Below are 17,943 nucleotides of genomic sequence, written 5' to 3'. Positions count from 1 at the left end.
TCCGAGTTGAGTCTTAGCCTCAGTAGATTCTGAGTTGAGTTTTAGCCGCGGTAGATTCCGAGTTGAGTCGTAGCCGCAGTAGATTCCGAGTTGTGTCGTAGCCGCAGTAGATTCTGAGTTGAGTCGTAGCCGCGGTAGATTCGGAGTTGAGTCGTAGCCGCAGTAGATTCCGAGTTGAGTCGTAGCCGCAGTAGATTCCGAGTTAAGACGTAGGTGCAGTAGACTCCGAGTTGAGTCGTATCCGCAGTAGATTCCGAGCTGAGTCGTAGCTGCAGTAGATTCCGAGTTAAGACGTAGGTGCAGTAGACTCCGAGTTAAGTCGTAGCCGCAGTAGATTCCTAGTTGAGTCGTAGCCACAGTAGATTCCGAGTTAAGACGTAGGTGCAGTAGACTCCGAGTTGAGTCGTAGCCGCAGTAGATTCCGAGTTGAGTTGTAGCCGCAGTAGATTCTGAGTTGAGACGTAGGTGCAGTAGATTCCGAGTTGAGTCGTAGCCGCAGTTGATTCTGAGTTGAGTCGTAGCCGCAGTAGATTCCGAGTTGAGTCGTAGCCGCAGTAGATTCGGAGTTGAGTCGGAGCCGCAGTAGATTCGGAGTTGAGTCGTAGCCGCAGTAGATTCCGAGTTGAGTCTTAGCCACAGTAGATTCTGAGTTGAGATTTAGCCGCAGTAGATTCCGAGTTGAGTCGTAGCCGCAGTAGATTTTGAGTTGAGTCGTAGCCGCAGTAGATTCCGAGTTGAGTCGTAGCCGCAGTAGATTCTGAGTTGAGTCGTAGCCGCGGTAGATTCGGAGTTGAGTCGTAGCCGCAGTAGAGTCCGAGTTGAGTCGTAGCCGCAGTAGATTCCGAGTTAAGACGTAAGTGGAGTAGACTCCGAGTTGAGTCGTAGCCGCAGTGGTTTCCGAGTTGAGTCGTAGCCGCAGTAGATTCTGAGTTGAGTCTTAGCCGCATTAGATTCTGAGTTGAGTTTAAGCCGCAGTAGATTCCGAGTTGAGTCGTAGCCGCAGTAGATTCTGAGTTGAGTCGTAGCCGCAGTAGATTCCGAGTTGAGTCGTAGCCGCAGTAGATTCCGAGTAGAGTCGTAGGTGCAGTAGATTCTGATTTGAGTCGTAGCCGCAGTAGATTCCGAGATGAGTCATTGCCGCAGTAGATTCTGAGTTGAGTCGTAGCCGCAGTAGATTCCGAGTTGAGTCGTAGCCGCAGTAGATTCAGAGTTGAGTCGTAGCCGCAGTTGATTCCGAGTTGAGTCTTAGCCGCATTAGATTCTGAGTTGAGTCGTAGCCGCAGTAGATTCCGAGTTGAGTCGTAGCCGCAGTTGATTCTGAGTTGAGTCGTAGCCGCAGTAGATTCCGAGTTGAGTCGTAGCCGCAGTAGATTCTGAGTTGAGTCGTATCCGCAGTAGATTCGGAGTTGAGTCGTAGCCGCAGTAGATTCCGGGTTGAGTCGTAGCTGCAGTAGATTCCGAGTTGAGTCTTAGCCACAGTAGATTCTGAGTTGAGTCGTAGCCGCAGTAGATTCCGAGTTGAGTCGTAGCCGCAGTAGATTCTGAGTTGAGTCGTAGCCGCAGTAGATTCCGAGTTGAGTCCTAGCCGCAGTAGATTCTGAGTTGAGTCGTAGCCGCGGTAGATTCGGAGTTTAGTCGTAGCCGCAGTAGATTCCGAGTTGAGTCGTAGCCGCAGTAGATTCCGAGTTAAGACGTAAGTGCAGTAGACTCCGAGTTGAGTCGTAGCCGCAGTAGATTCCGAGTTGAGTCGTAGCCGCAGTAGATTCTGAGTTGAGTCGTAGCCGCAGTAGATTCCGAGATGAGTCGTTGCCGCAGTAGATTCTGAGTTGAGTCGTAGCCGCAATAGATTCCGAGTTGAGTCGTAGCCGCAGTAGATTCAGAGTTGAGTCGTAGCCGCAGTTGATTCCGAGTTGAGTCGTAGCCGCAGTAGATTCCGAGTTGAGTCTTAGCCTCAGTAGATTCTGAGTTGAGTTTTAGCCGCAGTAGATTCCGAGTTCAGTCGTAGCCGCAGTAGATTCCGAGTTGTGTCGTAGCCGCAGTAGATTCTGAGTTGAGTCGTAGCCGCGGTAGATTCGGAGTTGAGTCGTAGCCGCAGTAGATTCCGAGTTGAGTCGTAGCCGCAGTAGATTCCGAGTTAAGACGTAGGTGCAGTAGACTCCGAGTTGAGTCGTAGCCGCAGTAGATTCCGAGCTGAGTCGTAGCTGCAGTAGATTCCGAGTTAAGACGTAGGTGCAGTAGACTCCGAGTTAAGTCGTAGCCGCAGTAGATTCCTAGTTGAGTCGTAGCCACAGTAGATTCCGAGTTAAGACGTAGGTGCAGTAGACTCCGAGTTGAGTGGTAGCCGCAGTAGATTCCGAGTTGAGTTGTAGCCGCAGTAGATTCTGAGTTGAGACGTAGGTGCAGTAGATTCCGAGTTGAGTCGTAGCCGCAGTTGATTCTGAGTTGAGTCGTAGCCGCAGTAGATTCCGAGTTGAGTCGTAGCCGCAGTAGATTCTGAGTTGAGTCGGAGCCGCAGTAGATTCGGAGTTGAGTCGTAGCCGCAGTAGATTCCGAGTTGAGTCGTAGCCGCAGTAGATTCCGAGTTGAGTCTTAGCCACAGTAGATTCTGAGTTGAGATTTAGCCGCAGTAGATTCCGAGTTGAGTCGTAGCCGCAGTAGATTTTGAGTTGAGTCGTAGCCGCAGTAGATTCCGAGTTGAGTCGTAGCCGCAGTAGATTCTGAGTTGAGTCGTAGCCGCGGTAGATTCGGAGTTGAGTCGTAGCCGCAGTAGAGTCCGAGTTGAGTCGTAGCCGCAGTAGATTCCGAGTTAAGACGTAAGTGCAGTAGACTCCGAGTTGAGTCGTAGCCGCAGTAGATTCCGAGTTGAGTCGTAGCCGCAGTAGATTCCGAGTAGAGTCGTAGGTGCAGTAGATTCTGATTTGAGTCGTAGCCGCAGTAGATTCCGAGATGAGTCGTTGCCGCAGTAGATTCTGAGTTGAGTCGTAGCCGCAGTAGATTCCGAGTTGAGTCGTAGCCGCAGTAGATTCAGAGTTGAGTCGTAGCCGCAGTTGATTCCGAGTTGAGTCGTAGCCGCAGTAGATTCCGAGTTAAGACGTAGGTGCAGTAGATTCCGAGTTGAGTCGTAGCCGCAGTTGATTCTGAGTTGAGTCGTAGCCGCAGTAGATTCCGAGTTGAGTCGTAGCCGCAGTAGATTCTGAGTTGAGTCGTATCTGCAGTAGATTCGGAGTTGAGTCGTAGCCGCAGTAGATTCCGGGTTGAGTCGTAGCTGCAGTAGATTCCGAGTTGAGTCTTAGCCACAGTAGATTCTGAGTTGAGTATTAGCCGCAGTAGATTCCGAGTTGAGTCGTAGCCGCAGTAGATTCTGAGTTGAGTCGTAGCCGCGGTATATTCGGAGTTTAGTCGTAGCCGCAGTAGATTCCGAGTTGAGTCGTAGCCGCAGTAGATTCCGAGTTAAGACGTAAGTGCAGTAGACTCCGAGTTGAGTCGTAGCCGCAGTAGATTCCGAGTTGAGTCGTAGCCGCAGTAGATTCTGAGTTGAGTCGTAGCCGCAGTAGATTCCGAGTTGAGTCGTAGCCGCAGTAGATTCTGAGTTGAGTCGTAGGCGCGGTAGATTCGGAGTTGAGTCGTAGCCGCAGTAGAGTCCGAGTTGAGTCGTAGCCGCAGTAGATTCCGAGTTAAGACGTAAGTGCAGTAGACTCCGAGTTGAGTCGTAGCCGCAGTAGTTTCCGAGTTGAGTCGTAGCCGCGGTATATTCGGAGTTTAGTCGTAGCCGCAGTAGATTCCGAGTTGAGTCGTAGCCGCAGTAGATTCCGAGTTAAGACGTAAGTGCAGTAGACTCCGAGTTGAGTCGTAGCCGCAGTAGATTCCGAGTTGAGTCGTAGCCGCAGTAGATTCTGAGTTGAGTCGTAGCCGCAGTAGATTCCGAGTTGAGTCGTAGCCGCAGTAGATTCTGAGTTGAGTCGTAGGCGCGGTAGATTCGGAGTTGAGTCGTAGCCGCAGTAGAGTCCGAGTTGAGTCGTAGCCGCAGTAGATTCCGAGTTAAGACGTAAGTGCAGTAGACTCCGAGTTGAGTCGTAGCCGCAGTAGATTCTGAGTTGAGTCGTAGCCGCGGTATATTCGGAGTTGAGTGGTAGCCGCAGTAGATTCCGAGTTGAGTCGTAGCCGCAGTAGATTCCGAGTTAAGACGAAAGTGCAGTAGACTCCGAGTTGAGTCGTAGCCGCAGTAGATTCCGAGTTGAGTCGTAGCCGCAGTAGATTCTGAGTTGAGTCGTAGGCGCGGTAGATTCGGAGTTGAGTCGTAGCCGCAGTAGAGTCCGAGTTGAGTCGTAGCCGCAGTAGATTCCGAGTTAAGACGTAAGTGCAGTAGACTCCGAGTTGAGTCGTAGCCGCAGTAGTTTCCGAGTTGAGTCGTAGCCGCAGTAGATTCTGAGTTGAGTCTTAGCCGCATTAGATTCTGAGTTGAGTTTTAGCCGCAGTAGATTCCGAGTTGAGTCGTAGCCGCAGTAGATTCTGAGTTGAGTCGCAGCCGCGGTAGATTCCGAGTTGAGTCGTAGCCGCAGTAGAGTCCGAGTTCAGTCGTAGCCGCAGTAGATTCCGAGTTAAGACGTAAGTGCAGTAGACTCCGAGTTGAGTCGTAGCCGCAGTAGTTTCCGAGTTGAGTCGTAGCCGCAGTAGATTCTGAGTTGAGTCTTAGCCGCATTAGATTCTGAGTTGAGTTTTAGCCGCAGTAGATTACGAGTTGAGTCGTAGCCGCAGTAGATTCTGAGTTGAGTCGTAGCCGCGGTAGATTCGGAGTTGAGTGGTAGCCGCAGTAGATTCCGAGTTGAGTCGTAGCCGCAGTAGATTCCGAGTTAAGACGAAAGTGCAGTAGACTCCGAGTTGAGTCGTAGCCGCAGTAGATTCCGAGTTGAGTCGTAGCCGCAGTAGATTCCGAGTTGAGTCTTAGCCTCAGTAGATTCTGAGTTGAGTTTTAGCCGCAGTAGATTCCGAGTTGAGTCGTAGCCGCAGTAGATTCCGAGTTGTGTCGTAGCCGCAGTAGATTCTGAGTTGAGTCGTAGCCGCGGTAGATTCGGAGTTGAGTCGTAGCCGCAGTAGATTCCGAGTTGAGTCGTAGCCGCAGTAGATTCCGAGTTAAGACGTAGGTGCAGTAGACTCCGAGTTGAGTCGTAGCCGCAGTAGATTCCGAGCTGAGTCGTAGCTGCAGTAGATTCCGAGTTAAGACGTAGGTGCAGTAGACTCCGAGTTAAGTCGTAGCCGCAGTAGATTCCTAGTTGAGTCGTAGCCACAGTAGATTCCGAGTTAAGACGTAGGTGCAGTAGACTCCGAGTTGAGTCGTAGCCGCAGTAGATTCCGAGTTGAGTTGTAGCCGCAGTAGATTCTGAGTTGAGACGTAGGTGCAGTAGATTCTGAGTTGAGTCGTAGCCGCAGTTGATTCTGAGTTGAGTCGTAGCCGCAGTAGATTCCGAGTTGAGTCGTAGCCGCAGTAGATTCTGAGTTGAGTCGGAGCCGCAGTAGATTCGGAGTTGAGTCGTAGCCGCAGTAGATTCCGAGTTGAGTCGTAGCCGCAGTAGATTCCGAGTTGAGTCTTAGCCACAGTAGATTCTGAGTTGAGATTTAGCCGCAGTAGATTCCGAGTTGAGTCGTAGCCGCAGTAGATTTTGAGTTGAGTCGTAGCCGCAGTAGATTCCGAGTTGAGTCGTAGCCGCAGTAGATTCTGAGTTGAGTCGTAGCCGCGGTAGATTCGGAGTTGAGTCGTAGCCGCAGTAGAGTCCGAGTTGAGTCGTAGCCGCAGTAGATTCCGAGTTAAGACGTAAGTGCAGTAGACTCCGAGTTGAGTCGTAGCCGCAGTAGATTCCGAGTTGAGTCGTAGCCGCAGTAGATTCCGAGTAGAGTCGTAGGTGCAGTAGATTCTGATTTGAGTCGTAGCCGCAGTAGATTCCGAGATGAGTCGTTGCCGCAGTAGATTCTGAGTTGAGTCGTAGCCGCAGTAGATTCCGAGTTGAGTCGTAGCCGCAGTAGATTCAGAGTTGAGTCGTAGCCGCAGTTGATTCCGAGTTGAGTCGTAGCCGCAGTAGATTCCGAGTTAAGACGTAGGTGCAGTAGATTCCGAGTTGAGTCGTAGCCGCAGTTGATTCTGAGTTGAGTCGTAGCCGCAGTAGATTCCGAGTTGAGTCGTAGCCGCAGTAGATTCTGAGTTGAGTCGTATCCGCAGTAGATTCGGAGTTGAGTCGTAGCCGCAGTAGATTCCGGGTTGAGTCGTAGCTGCAGTAGATTCCGAGTTGAGTCTTAGCCACAGTAGATTCTGAGTTGAGTATTAGCCGCAGTAGATTCCGAGTTGAGTCGTAGCCGCAGTAGATTCTGAGTTGAGTCGTAGCCGCGGTATATTCGGAGTTTAGTCGTAGCCGCAGTAGATTCCGAGTTGAGTCGTAGCCGCAGTAGATTCCGAGTTAAGACGTAAGTGCAGTAGACTCCGAGTTGAGTCGTAGCCGCAGTAGATTCCGAGTTGAGTCGTAGCCGCAGTAGATTCTGAGTTGAGTCGTAGCCGCAGTAGATTCCGAGTTGAGTCGTAGCCGCAGTAGATTCTGAGTTGAGTCGTAGGCGCGGTAGATTCGGAGTTGAGTCGTAGCCGCAGTAGAGTCCGAGTTGAGTCGTAGCCGCAGTAGATTCCGAGTTGAGTCTTAGCCTCAGTAGATTCTGAGTTGAGTTTTAGCCGCAGTAGATTCCGAGTTGAGTCGTAGCCGCAGTAGATTCTGAGTTGAGTCTTAGCCGCATTAGATTCTGAGTTGAGTTTTAGCCGCAGTAGATTCCGAGTTGAGTCGTAGCCGCAGTAGATTCTGAGTTGAGTCGCAGCCGCGGTAGATTCCGAGTTGAGTCGTAGCCGCAGTAGAGTCCGAGTTGAGTCGTAGCCGCAGTAGATTCCGAGTTAAGACGTAAGTGCAGTAGACTCCGAGTTGAGTCGTAGCCGCAGTAGTTTCCGAGTTGAGTCGTAGCCGCAGTAGATTCTGAGTTGAGTCTTAGCCGCATTAGATTCTGAGTTGAGTTTTAGCCGCAGTAGATTACGAGTTGAGTCGTAGCCGCAGTAGATTCTGAGTTGAGTCGTAGCCGCGGTAGATTCGGAGTTGAGTGGTAGCCGCAGTAGATTCCGAGTTGAGTCGTAGCCGCAGTAGATTCCGAGTTAAGACGAAAGTGCAGTAGACTCCGAGTTGAGTCGTAGCCGCAGTAGATTCCGAGTTGAGTCGTAGCCGCAGTAGATTCCGAGTTGAGTCTTAGCCTCAGTAGATTCTGAGTTGAGTTTTAGCCGCAGTAGATTCCGAGTTGAGTCGTAGCCGCAGTAGATTCCGAGTTGTGTCGTAGCCGCAGTAGATTCTGAGTTGAGTCGTAGCCGCGGTAGATTCGGAGTTGAGTCGTAGCCGCAGTAGATTCCGAGTTGAGTCGTAGCCGCAGTAGATTCCGAGTTAAGACGTAGGTGCAGTAGACTCCGAGTTGAGTCGTATCCGCAGTAGATTCCGAGCTGAGTCGTAGCTGCAGTAGATTCCGAGTTAAGACGTAGGTGCAGTAGACTCCGAGTTAAGTCGTAGCCGCAGTAGATTCCTAGTTGAGTCGTAGCCACAGTAGATTCCGAGTTAAGACGTAGGTGCAGTAGACTCCGAGTTGAGTCGTAGCCGCAGTAGATTCCGAGTTGAGTTGTACCCGCAGTAGATTCTGAGTTGAGACGTAGGTGCAGTAGATTCCGAGTTGAGTCGTAGCCGCAGTTGATTCTGAGTTGAGTCGTAGCCGCAGTAGATTCCGAGTTGAGTCGTAGCCGCAGTAGATTCGGAGTTGAGTCGGAGCCGCAGTAGATTCGGAGTTGAGTCGTAGCCGCAGTAGATTCCGAGTTGAGTCTTAGCCACAGTAGATTCTGAGTTGAGATTTAGCCGCAGTAGATTCCGAGTTGAGTCGTAGCCGCAGTAGATTTTGAGTTGAGTCGTAGCCGCAGTAGATTCCGAGTTGAGTCGTAGCCGCAGTAGATTCTGAGTTGAGTCGTAGCCGCGGTAGATTCGGAGTTGAGTCGTAGCCGCAGTAGAGTCCGAGTTGAGTCGTAGCCGCAGTAGATTCCGAGTTAAGACGTAAGTGCAGTAGACTCCGAGTTGAGTCGTAGCCGCAGTGGTTTCCGAGTTGAGTCGTAGCCGCAGTAGATTCTGAGTTGAGTCTTAGCCGCATTAGATTCTGAGTTGAGTTTAAGCCGCAGTAGATTCCGAGTTGAGTCGTAGCCGCAGTAGATTCTGAGTTGAGTCGTAGCCGCAGTAGATTCCGAGTTGAGTCGTAGCCGCAGTAGATTCCGAGTAGAGTCGTAGGTGCAGTAGATTCTGATTTGAGTCGTAGCCGCAGTAGATTCCGAGATGAGTCATTGCCGCAGTAGATTCTGAGTTGAGTCGTAGCCGCAGTAGATTCCGAGTTGAGTCGTAGCCGCAGTAGATTCAGAGTTGAGTCGTAGCCGCAGTTGATTCCGAGTTGAGTCTTAGCCGCATTAGATTCTGAGTTGAGTCGTAGCCGCAGTAGATTCCGAGTTGAGTCGTAGCCGCAGTTGATTCTGAGTTGAGTCGTAGCCGCAGTAGATTCCGAGTTGAGTCGTAGCCGCAGTAGATTCTGAGTTGAGTCGTATCCGCAGTAGATTCGGAGTTGAGTCGTAGCCGCAGTAGATTCCGGGTTGAGTCGTAGCTGCAGTAGATTCCGAGTTGAGTCTTAGCCACAGTAGATTCTGAGTTGAGTATTAGCCGCAGTAGATTCCGAGTTGAGTCGTAGCCGCAGTAGATTCTGAGTTGAGTCGTAGCCGCAGTAGATTCCGAGTTGAGTCCTAGCCGCAGTAGATTCTGAGTTGAGTCGTAGCCGCGGTAGATTCGGAGTTTAGTCGTAGCCGCAGTAGATTCCGAGTTGAGTCGTAGCCGCAGTAGATTCCGAGTTAAGACGTAAGTGCAGTAGACTCCGAGTTGAGTCGTAGCCGCAGTAGATTCCGAGTTGAGTCGTAGCCGCAGTAGATTCTGAGTTGAGTCTTAGCCGCATTAGATTCTGAGTTGAGTTTTAGCCGCGGTAGATTCCGAGTTGAGTCGTAGCTGCAGTAGATTCTGAGTTGAGTCGTAGCCGCAGTAGATTCCGAGTTGAGTCGTAGCCGCAGTAGATTCTGAGTTGAGTCGTAGCCGCGGTAGATTCGGAGTTGAGTCGTAGCCGCAGTAGATTCCGAGTTGAGTCGTAGCCGCAGTAGTTTCCGAGTTAAGACGTAGGTGCAGTAGACTCCGAGTTGAGTCGAAGCCGCAGTAGATTCCGAGTTGAGTCGTAGCCGCAGTAGATTCCGAGTTGAGTCTTAGCCGCAGTAGATACTGAGTTGAGTTTTAGCCGCAGTAGATTCCGAGTTGAGTCGTAGCCGCAGTAGATTCTGAGTTGAGTCGTAGCCGCAGTAGATTCCGAGTTGAGTCGTAGCCGCAGTAGATTCTGAGTTGAATCGTAGCCGCGGTAGATTCGGAGTTGAGTCGTAGCCGCAGTAGATTCCGAGTTGAGTCGTAGCCGCAGTAGATTCCGAGTTAAGACGTAGGTGCTGTAGACTCCGAGTTGAGTCGTAGCCGCAGTAGATTCCGAGTTGAGTTGTAGCCGCAGTAGATTCTGAGTTGGGACGTAGGTGCAGTAGATTCCGAGTTGAGTCGTAGCCGCAGTTGATTCTGAGTTGAGTCGTAGCCGCAGTAGATTCCGAGTTGAGTCGTAGCCGCAGTAGATTCTGAGTTGAGTCGGAGCCGCAGTAGATTCGGAGATGAGTCGTAGCCGCAGTAGATTCCGAGTTGAGTCGTACCCGCAGTAGATTCGGAGTTGAGTCGTAGCCGCAGTAGATTCCGGGTTGAGTCGTAGCTGCAGTAGATTCCGAGTTGAGTCTTAGCCACAGTAGATTCTGAGTTGAGTTTTAGCCACAGTAGATTCCGAGTTGAGTCGTAGCCGCAGTAGATTCTGAGTTGAGTCGTAGTCGCAGTAGATTCCGAGTTGAGTCGTAGCCGCAGTAGATTCTGAGTTGAGTCGTAGCCGCGGTAGATTCGGAGTTTAGTCGTAGCCGCAGTAGATTCCGAGTTGAGTCGTAGCCGCAGTAGATTCCGAGTTAAGACGTAAGTGCAGTAGACTCCGAGTTGAGTCGTAGCCGCAGTAGATTCCGAGTTGAGTCGTAGCCGCAGTAGATTCTGAGTTGAGTCATAGCCGCAGTAGATTCCGAGTTGAGTCGTAGCCGCAGTAGATTCTGAGTTGAGTCGTAGGCGCGGTAGATTCGGAGTTGAGTCGTAGCCGCAGTAGAGTCCGAGTTGAGTCGTAGCCGCAGTAGATTCCGAGTTAAGACGTAAGTGCAGTAGACTCCGAGTTGAGTCGTAGCCGCAGTAGTTTCTGAGTTGAGTCGTAGCCGCAGTAGATTCTGAGTTGAGTCTTAGCCGCATTAGATTCTGAGTTGAGTTTTAGCCGCAGTAGATTCCGAGTTGAGTCGTAGCCGCAGTAGATTCTGAGTTGAGTCGTAGCCGCGGTAGATTCCGAGTTGAGTCGTAGCCGCAGTAGAGTCCGAGTTGAGTCGTAGCCGCAGTAGATTCCGAGTTAAGACGTAAGTGCAGTAGACTCCGAGTTGAGTCGTAGCCGCAGTAGTTTCCGAGTTGAGTCGTAGCCGCAGTAGATTCTGAGTTGAGTCTTAGCCGCATTAGATTCTGAGTTGAGTTTTAGCCGCAGTAGATTCCGAGTTGAGTCGTAGCCGCAGTAGATTCTGAGTTGAGTCGTAGCCGCGGTAGATTCGGAGTTGAGTGGTAGCCGCAGTAGATTCCGAGTTGAGTCGTAGCCGCAGTAGATTCCGAGTTAAGACGAAAGTGCAGTAGACTCCGAGTTGAGTCGTAGCCGCAGTAGATTCCGAGTTGAGTCATAGCCGCAGTAGATTCCGAGTTGAGTCTTAGCCGCAGTAGATTCTGAGTTGAGTTTTAGCCGCAGTAGATTCCGAGTTGAGTCGTAGCCGCAGTAGATTCCGAGTTGTGTCGTAGCCGCAGTAGATTCTGAGTTGAGTCGTAGCTGCGGTAGATTCGGAGTTGAGTCGTAGCCGCAGTAGATTCCGAGTTGAGTCGTAGCCGCAGTAGATTCCGAGTTAAGACGTAGGTGCAGTAGACTCCGAGTTGAGTCGTAGCCGCAGTAGTTTCCGAGCTGAGTCGTAGCCGCAGTAGATTCTGAGTTGAGTCGTAGCCACAGTAGATTCCGAGTTGAGACGTAGCTGCAGTAGATTCCGAGTTAAGACGTAGGTGCAGTAGACTCCGAGTTGAGTCGTAGCCGCAGTAGATTCCGAGTTGAGTCGTAGCCACAGTAGATTCCGAGTTAAGACGTAGGTGCAGTAGACTCCGAGTTGAGTCGTAGCCGCAGTAGATTCCGAGTTGAGTTGTAGCCGCAGTAGATTCTGAGTTGAGACGTAGGTGCAGTAGATTCCGAGTTGAGTCGTAGCCGCAGTTGATTCTGAGTTGAGTCGTAGCCGCAGTAGATTCCGAGTTGAGTCGTAGCCGCAGTAGATTCTGAGTTGAGTCGGAGCCGCAGTAGATTCGGAGTTGAGTCGTAGCCGCAGTAGATTCCGAGTTGAGTCGTAGCCGCAGTAGATTCCGAGTTGAGTCTTAGCCACAGTAGATTCTGAGTTGAGATTTAGCCGCAGTAGATTCCGAGTTGAGTCGTAGCCGCAGTAGATTCTGAGTTGAGTCGTAGCCGCAGTAGATTCCGAGTTGAGTCGTAGCCGCAGTAGATTCTGAGTTGAGTCGTAGCCGCGGTAGATTCGGAGTGGAGTCGTAGCCGCAGTAGAGTCCGAGTTGAGTCGTAGCCGCAGTAGATTCCGAGTTAAGACGTAAGTGCAGTAGACTCCGAGTTGAGTCGTAGCCGCAGTAGTTTCCGAGTTGAGTCGTAGCCGCAGTAGATTCTGAGTTGAGTCTTAGCCGCATTAGATTCTGAGTTGAGTCGTAGCCGCAGTAGATTCCGAGTTGAGTCGTAGCCGCAGTAGATTCTGAGTTGAGTCGTAGCCGCAGTAGATTCCGAGTTGAGTCGTAGCCGCAGTAGATTCCGAGTAGAGTCGTAGGTGCAGTAGATTCTGATTTGAGTCGAAGCCGCAGTAGATTCTGAGATGAGTCGTTGCCGCAGTAGATTCTGAGTTGAGTCGTAGCCGCAGTAGATTCCGAGTTGAGTCGTAGCCGCAGTAGATTCAGAGTTGAGTCGTAGCCGCAGTTGATTCCGAGTTGAGTCGTAGCCGCAGTAGATTCAGAGTTAAGACGTAGGTGCAGTAGATTCCGAGTTGAGTCGTAGCCGCAGTTGATTCTGAGTTGAGTCGTAGCCGCAGTAGATTCGGAGTTGAGTCGTAGCCGCAGTAGATTCCGGGTTGAGTCGTAGCTGCAGTAGATTCCGAGTTGAGTCGTAGCCGCAGTAGATTCCGAGTTGATTCGTAGCCGCAGTAGATTCTGAGTTGAGTCGTAGCCGCGGTAGATTCGGAGTTGAGTCGTAGCCGCAGTAGATTCCGAGTTGAGTCGTAGCCGCAGTAGATTCCGAGTTGAGTCTTAGCCGCATTAGATTCTGAGTTTAGTTTTAGCCGCGGTAGATTCCGAGTTGAGTCGTAGCTGCAGTAGATTCTGAGTTGAGTCGTAGCCGCAGTAGATTCCGAGTTGAGTCGTAGCCGCAGTAGATTCTGAGTTGAGTCGTAGCCGCGGTAGATTCGGAGTTGAGTCGTAGCCGCAGTAGATTCCGAGTTGATTCGTAGCCGCAGTAGTTTCCGAGTTAAGACGTAGGTGCAGTAGACTCCGAGCTGAGTCGAAGCCGCAGTAGATTCCGAGTTGAGTCGTAGCCGCAGTAGATTCCGGGTTGAGTCGTAGCTGCAGTAGATTCCGAGTTGAGTCGTAGCCGCAGTAGATTCCGAGTTGAGTCGTAGCCGCAGTAGATTCTGAGTTGAGTCGTAGCCGCGGTAGATTCGGAGTTGAGTCGTAGCCGCAGTAGATTCCGAGTTGAGTCGTAGCCGCAGTAGATTCCGAGTTGAGTCTTAGCCGCATTAGATTCTGAGTTTAGTTTTAGCCGCGGTAGATTCCGAGTTGAGTCGTAGCTGCAGTAGATTCTGAGTTGAGTCGTAGCCGCAGTAGATTCCGAGTTGAGTCGTAGCCGCAGTAGATTCTGAGTTGAGTCGTAGCCGCGGTAGATTCGGAGTTGAGTCGTAGCCGCAGTAGATTCCGAGTTGATTCGTAGCCGCAGTAGTTTCCGAGTTAAGACGTAGGTGCAGTAGACTCCGAGCTGAGTCGAAGCCGCAGTAGATTCCGAGTTGAGTCGTAGCCGCAGTAGATTCCGAGTTGAGTCTTAGCCGCAGTAGATTCTGAGTTGAGTTTTAGCCGCAGTAGATTCCGAGTTGAGTCGTAGCCGCAGTAGATTCTGAGTTGAGTCGTAGCCGCAGTAGATTCCGAGTTGAGTCGTAGCCGCAGTAGATTCTGAGTTGAATCGTAGCCGCGGTAGATTCGGAGTTGAGTCGTAGCCGCAGTAGATTCCGAGTTGAGTCGTAGCCGCAGTAGATTCCGAGTTAAGACGTAGGTGCTGTAGACTCCGAGTTGAGTCGTAGCCGCAGTAGATTCCGAGTTGAGTTGTAGCCGCAGTAGATTCTGAGTTGGGACGTAGGTGCAGTAGATTCCGAGTTGAGTCGTAGCCACAGTTGATTCTGAGTTGAGTCGTAGCCGCAGTAGATTCCGAGTTGAGTCGTAGCCGCAGTAGATTCTGAGTTGAGTCGGAGCCGCAGTAGATTCGGAGATGAGTCGTAGCCGCAGTAGATTCCGAGTTGAGTCGTAGCCGCAGTAGATTCCGAGTTGAGTCTTAGCCACAGTAGATTCTGAGTTGAGATTAAGCCGCAGTAGATTCCGAGTTGAGTCGTAGCCGCAGTAGATTCTGAGTTGAGTCGTAGCCGCAGTAGATTCGGAGATGAGTCGTAGCCGCAGTAGATTCCGAGTTGAGTCGTACCCGCAGTAGATTCGGAGTTGAGTCGTAGCCGCAGTAGATTCCGGGTTGAGTCGTAGCTGCAGTAGATTCCGAGTTGAGTCTTAGCCACAGTAGATTCTGAGTTGAGTTTTAGCCGCAGTAGATTCCGAGTTGAGTCGTAGCCGCAGTAGATTCTGAGTTGAGTCGTAGTCGCAGTAGATTCCGAGTTGAGTCGTAGCCGCAGTAGATTCTGAGTTGAGTCGTAGCCGCGGTAGATTCGGAGTTTAGTCGTAGCCGCAGTAGATTCCGAGTTGAGTCGTAGCCGCAGTAGATTCCGAGTTAAGACGTAAGTGCAGTAGACTCCGAGTTGAGTCGTAGCCGCAGTAGATTCCGAGTTGAGTCGTAGCCGCAGTAGATTCTGAGTTGAGTCATAGCCGCAGTAGATTCCGAGTTGAGTCGTAGCCGCAGTAGATTCTGAGTTGAGTCGTAGGCGCGGTAGATTCGGAGTTGAGTCGTAGCCGCAGTAGAGTCCGAGTTGAGTCGTAGCCGCAGTAGATTCCGAGTTAAGACGTAAGTGCACTAGACTCCGAGTTGAGTCGTAGCCGCAGTAGTTTCTGAGTTGAGTCGTAGCCGCAGTAGATTCTGAGTTGAGTCTTAGCCGCATTAGATTCTGAGTTGAGTTTTAGCCGCAGTAGATTCCGAGTTGAGTCGTAGCCGCAGTAGATTCTGAGTTGAGTCGTAGCCGCGGTAGATTCCGAGTTGAGTCGTAGCCGCAGTAGAGTCCGAGTTGAGTCGTAGCCGCAGTAGATTCCGAGTTAAGACGTAAGTGCAGTAGACTCCGAGTTGAGTCGTAGCCGCAGTAGTTTCCGAGTTGAGTCGTAGCCGCAGTAGATTCTGAGTTGAGTCTTAGCCGCATTAGATTCTGAGTTGAGTTTTAGCCGCAGTAGATTCCGAGTTGAGTCGTAGCCGCAGTAGATTCTGAGTTGAGTCGTAGCCGCGGTAGATTCGGAGTTGAGTGGTAGCCGCAGTAGATTCCGAGTTGAGTCGTAGCCGCAGTAGATTCCGAGTTAAGACGAAAGTGCACTAGACTCCGAGTTGAGTCGTAGCCGCAGTAGATTCCGAGTTGAGTCATAGCCGCAGTAGATTCCGAGTTGAGTCTTAGCCGCAGTAGATTCTGAGTTGAGTTTTAGCCGCAGTAGATTCCGAGTTGAGTCGTAGCCGCAGTAGATTCCGAGTTGTGTCGTAGCCGCAGTAGATTCTGAGTTGAGTCGTAGCCGCGGTAGATTCGGAGTTGAGTCGTAGCCGCAGTAGATTCCGAGTTGAGTCGTAGCCGCAGTAGATTCCGAGTTAAGACGTAGGTGCAGTAGACTCCGAGTTGAGTCGTAGCCGCAGTAGTTTCCGAGCTGAGTCGTAGCCGCAGTAGATTCTGAGTTGAGTCGTAGCCACAGTAGATTCCGAGTTGAGACGTAGCTGCAGTAGATTCCGAGTTAAGACGTAGGTGCAGTAGACTCCGAGTTGAGTCGTAGCCGCAGTAGATTCCGAGTTGAGTCGTAGCCACAGTAGATTCCGAGTTAAGACGTAGGTGCAGTAGACTCCGAGTTGAGTCGTAGCCGCAGTAGATTCCGAGTTGAGTTGTAGCCGCAGTAGATTCTGAGTTGAGACGTAGGTGCAGTAGATTCCGAGTTGAGTCGTAGCCGCAGTTGATTCTGAGTTGAGTCGTAGCCGCAGTAGATTCCGAGTTGAGTCGTAGCCGCAGTAGATTCTGAGTTGAGTCGGAGCCGCAGTAGATTCGGAGTTGAGTCGTAGCCGCAGTAGATTCCGAGTTGAGTCGTAGCCGCAGTAGATTCCGAGTTGAGTCTTAGCCACAGTAGATTCTGAGTTGAGATTTAGCCGCAGTAGATTCCGAGTTGAGTCGTAGCCGCAGTAGATTCTGAGTTGAGTCGTAGCCGCAGTAGATTCCGAGTTGAGTCGTAGCCGCAGTAGATTCTGAGTTGAGTCGTAGCCGCGGTAGATTCGGAGTGGAGTCGTAGCCGCAGTAGAGTCCGAGTTGAGTCGTAGCCGCAGTAGATTCCGAGTTAAGACGTAAGTGCAGTAGACTCCGAGTTGAGTCGTAGCCGCAGTAGTTTCCGAGTTGAGTCGTAGCCGCAGTAGATTCTGAGTTGAGTCTTAGCCGCATTAGATTCTGAGTTGAGTCGTAGCCGCAGTAGATTCCGAGTTGAGTCGTAGCCGCAGTAGATTCTGAGTTGAGTCGTAGCCGCAGTAGATTCCGAGTTGAGTCGTAGCCGCAGTAGATTCCGAGTAGAGTCGTAGGTGCAGTAGATTCTGATTTGAGTCGAAGCCGCAGTAGATTCTGAGATGAGTCGTTGCCGCAGTAGATTCTGAGTTGAGTCGTAGCCGCAGTAGATTCCGAGTTGAGTCGTAGCCGCAGTAGATTCAGAGTTGAGTCGTAGCCGCAGTTGATTCCGAGTTGAGTCGTAGCCGCAGTAGATTCAGAGTTAAGACGTAGGTGCAGTAGATTCCGAGTTGAGTCGTAGCCGCAGTTGATTCTGAGTTGAGTCGTAGCCGCAGTAGATTCGGAGTTGAGTCGTAGCCGCAGTAGATTCCGGGTTGAGTCGTAGCTGCAGTAGATTCCGAGTTGAGTCGTAGCCGCAGTAGATTCCGAGTTGAGTCGTAGCCGCAGTAGATTCTGAGTTGAGTCGTAGCCGCGGTAGATTCGGAGTTGAGTCGTAGCCGCAGTAGATTCCGAGTTGAGTCGTAGCCGCAGTAGATTCCGAGTTGAGTCTTAGCCGCATTAGATTCTGAGTTTAGTTTTAGCCGCGGTAGATTCCGAGTTGAGTCGTAGCTGCAGTAGATTCTGAGTTGAGTCGTAGCCGCAGTAGATTCCGAGTTGAGTCGTAGCCGCAGTAGATTCTGAGTTGAGTCGTAGCCGCGGTAGATTCGGAGTTGAGTCGTAGCCGCAGTAGATTCCGAGTTGATTCGTAGCCGCAGTAGTTTCCGAGTTAAGACGTAGGTGCAGTAGACTCCGAGCTGAGTCGAAGCCGCAGTAGATTCCGAGTTGAGTCGTAGCCGCAGTAGATTCCGGGTTGAGTCGTAGCTGCAGTAGATTCCGAGTTGAGTCGTAGCCGCAGTAGATTCCGAGTTGAGACGTAGCCGCAGTAGATTCTGAGTTGAGTCGTAGCCGCGGTAGATTCGGAGTTGAGTCGTAGCCGCAGTAGATTCCGAGTTGAGTCGTAGCCGCAGTAGATTCCGAGTTGAGTCTTAGCCGCATTAGATTCTGAGTTTAGTTTTAGCCGCGGTAGATTCCGAGATGAGTCGTAGCTGCAGTAGATTCTGAGTTGAGTCGTAGCCGCAGTAGATTCCGAGTTGAGTCGTAGCCGCAGTAGATTCTGAGTTGAGTCGTAGCCGCGGTAGATTCGGAGTTGAGTCGTAGCCGCAGTAGATTCCGAGTTGATTCGTAGCCGCAGTAGTTTCCGAGTTAAGACGTAGGTGCAGTAGACTCCGAGCTGAGTCGAAGCCGCAGTAGATTCCGAGTTGAGTCGTAGCCGCAGTAGATTCCGAGTTGAGTCTTAGCCGCAGTAGATTCTGAGTTGAGTTTTAGCCGCAGTAGATTCCGAGTTGAGTCGTAGCCGCAGTAGATTCTGAGTTGAGTCGTAGCCGCAGTAGATTCCGAGTTGAGTCGTAGCCGCAGTAGATTCTGAGTTGAATCGTAGCCGCGGTAGATTCGGAGTTGAGTCGTAGCCGCAGTAGATTCCGAGTTGAGTCGTAGCCGCAGTAGATTCCGAGTTAAGACGTAGGTGCTGTAGACTCCGAGTTGAGTCGTAGCCGCAGTAGATTCCGAGTTGAGTTGTAGCCGCAGTAGATTCTGAGTTGGGACGTAGGTGCAGTAGATTCCGAGTTGAGTCGTAGCCACAGTTGATTCTGAGTTGAGTCGTAGCCGCAGTAGATTCCGAGTTGAGTCGTAGCCGCAGTAGATTCTGAGTTGAGTCGGAGCCGCAG

This window comes from Coturnix japonica, chromosome 20 (assembly GCF_054131305.1).
Source record: "Coturnix japonica strain WE chromosome 20, WE-NBRP24, whole genome shotgun sequence".
NCBI classification, from domain to species: domain Eukaryota; kingdom Metazoa; phylum Chordata; class Aves; order Galliformes; family Phasianidae; genus Coturnix; species Coturnix japonica.
This window is presented reverse-complemented; position numbering follows the sequence as displayed.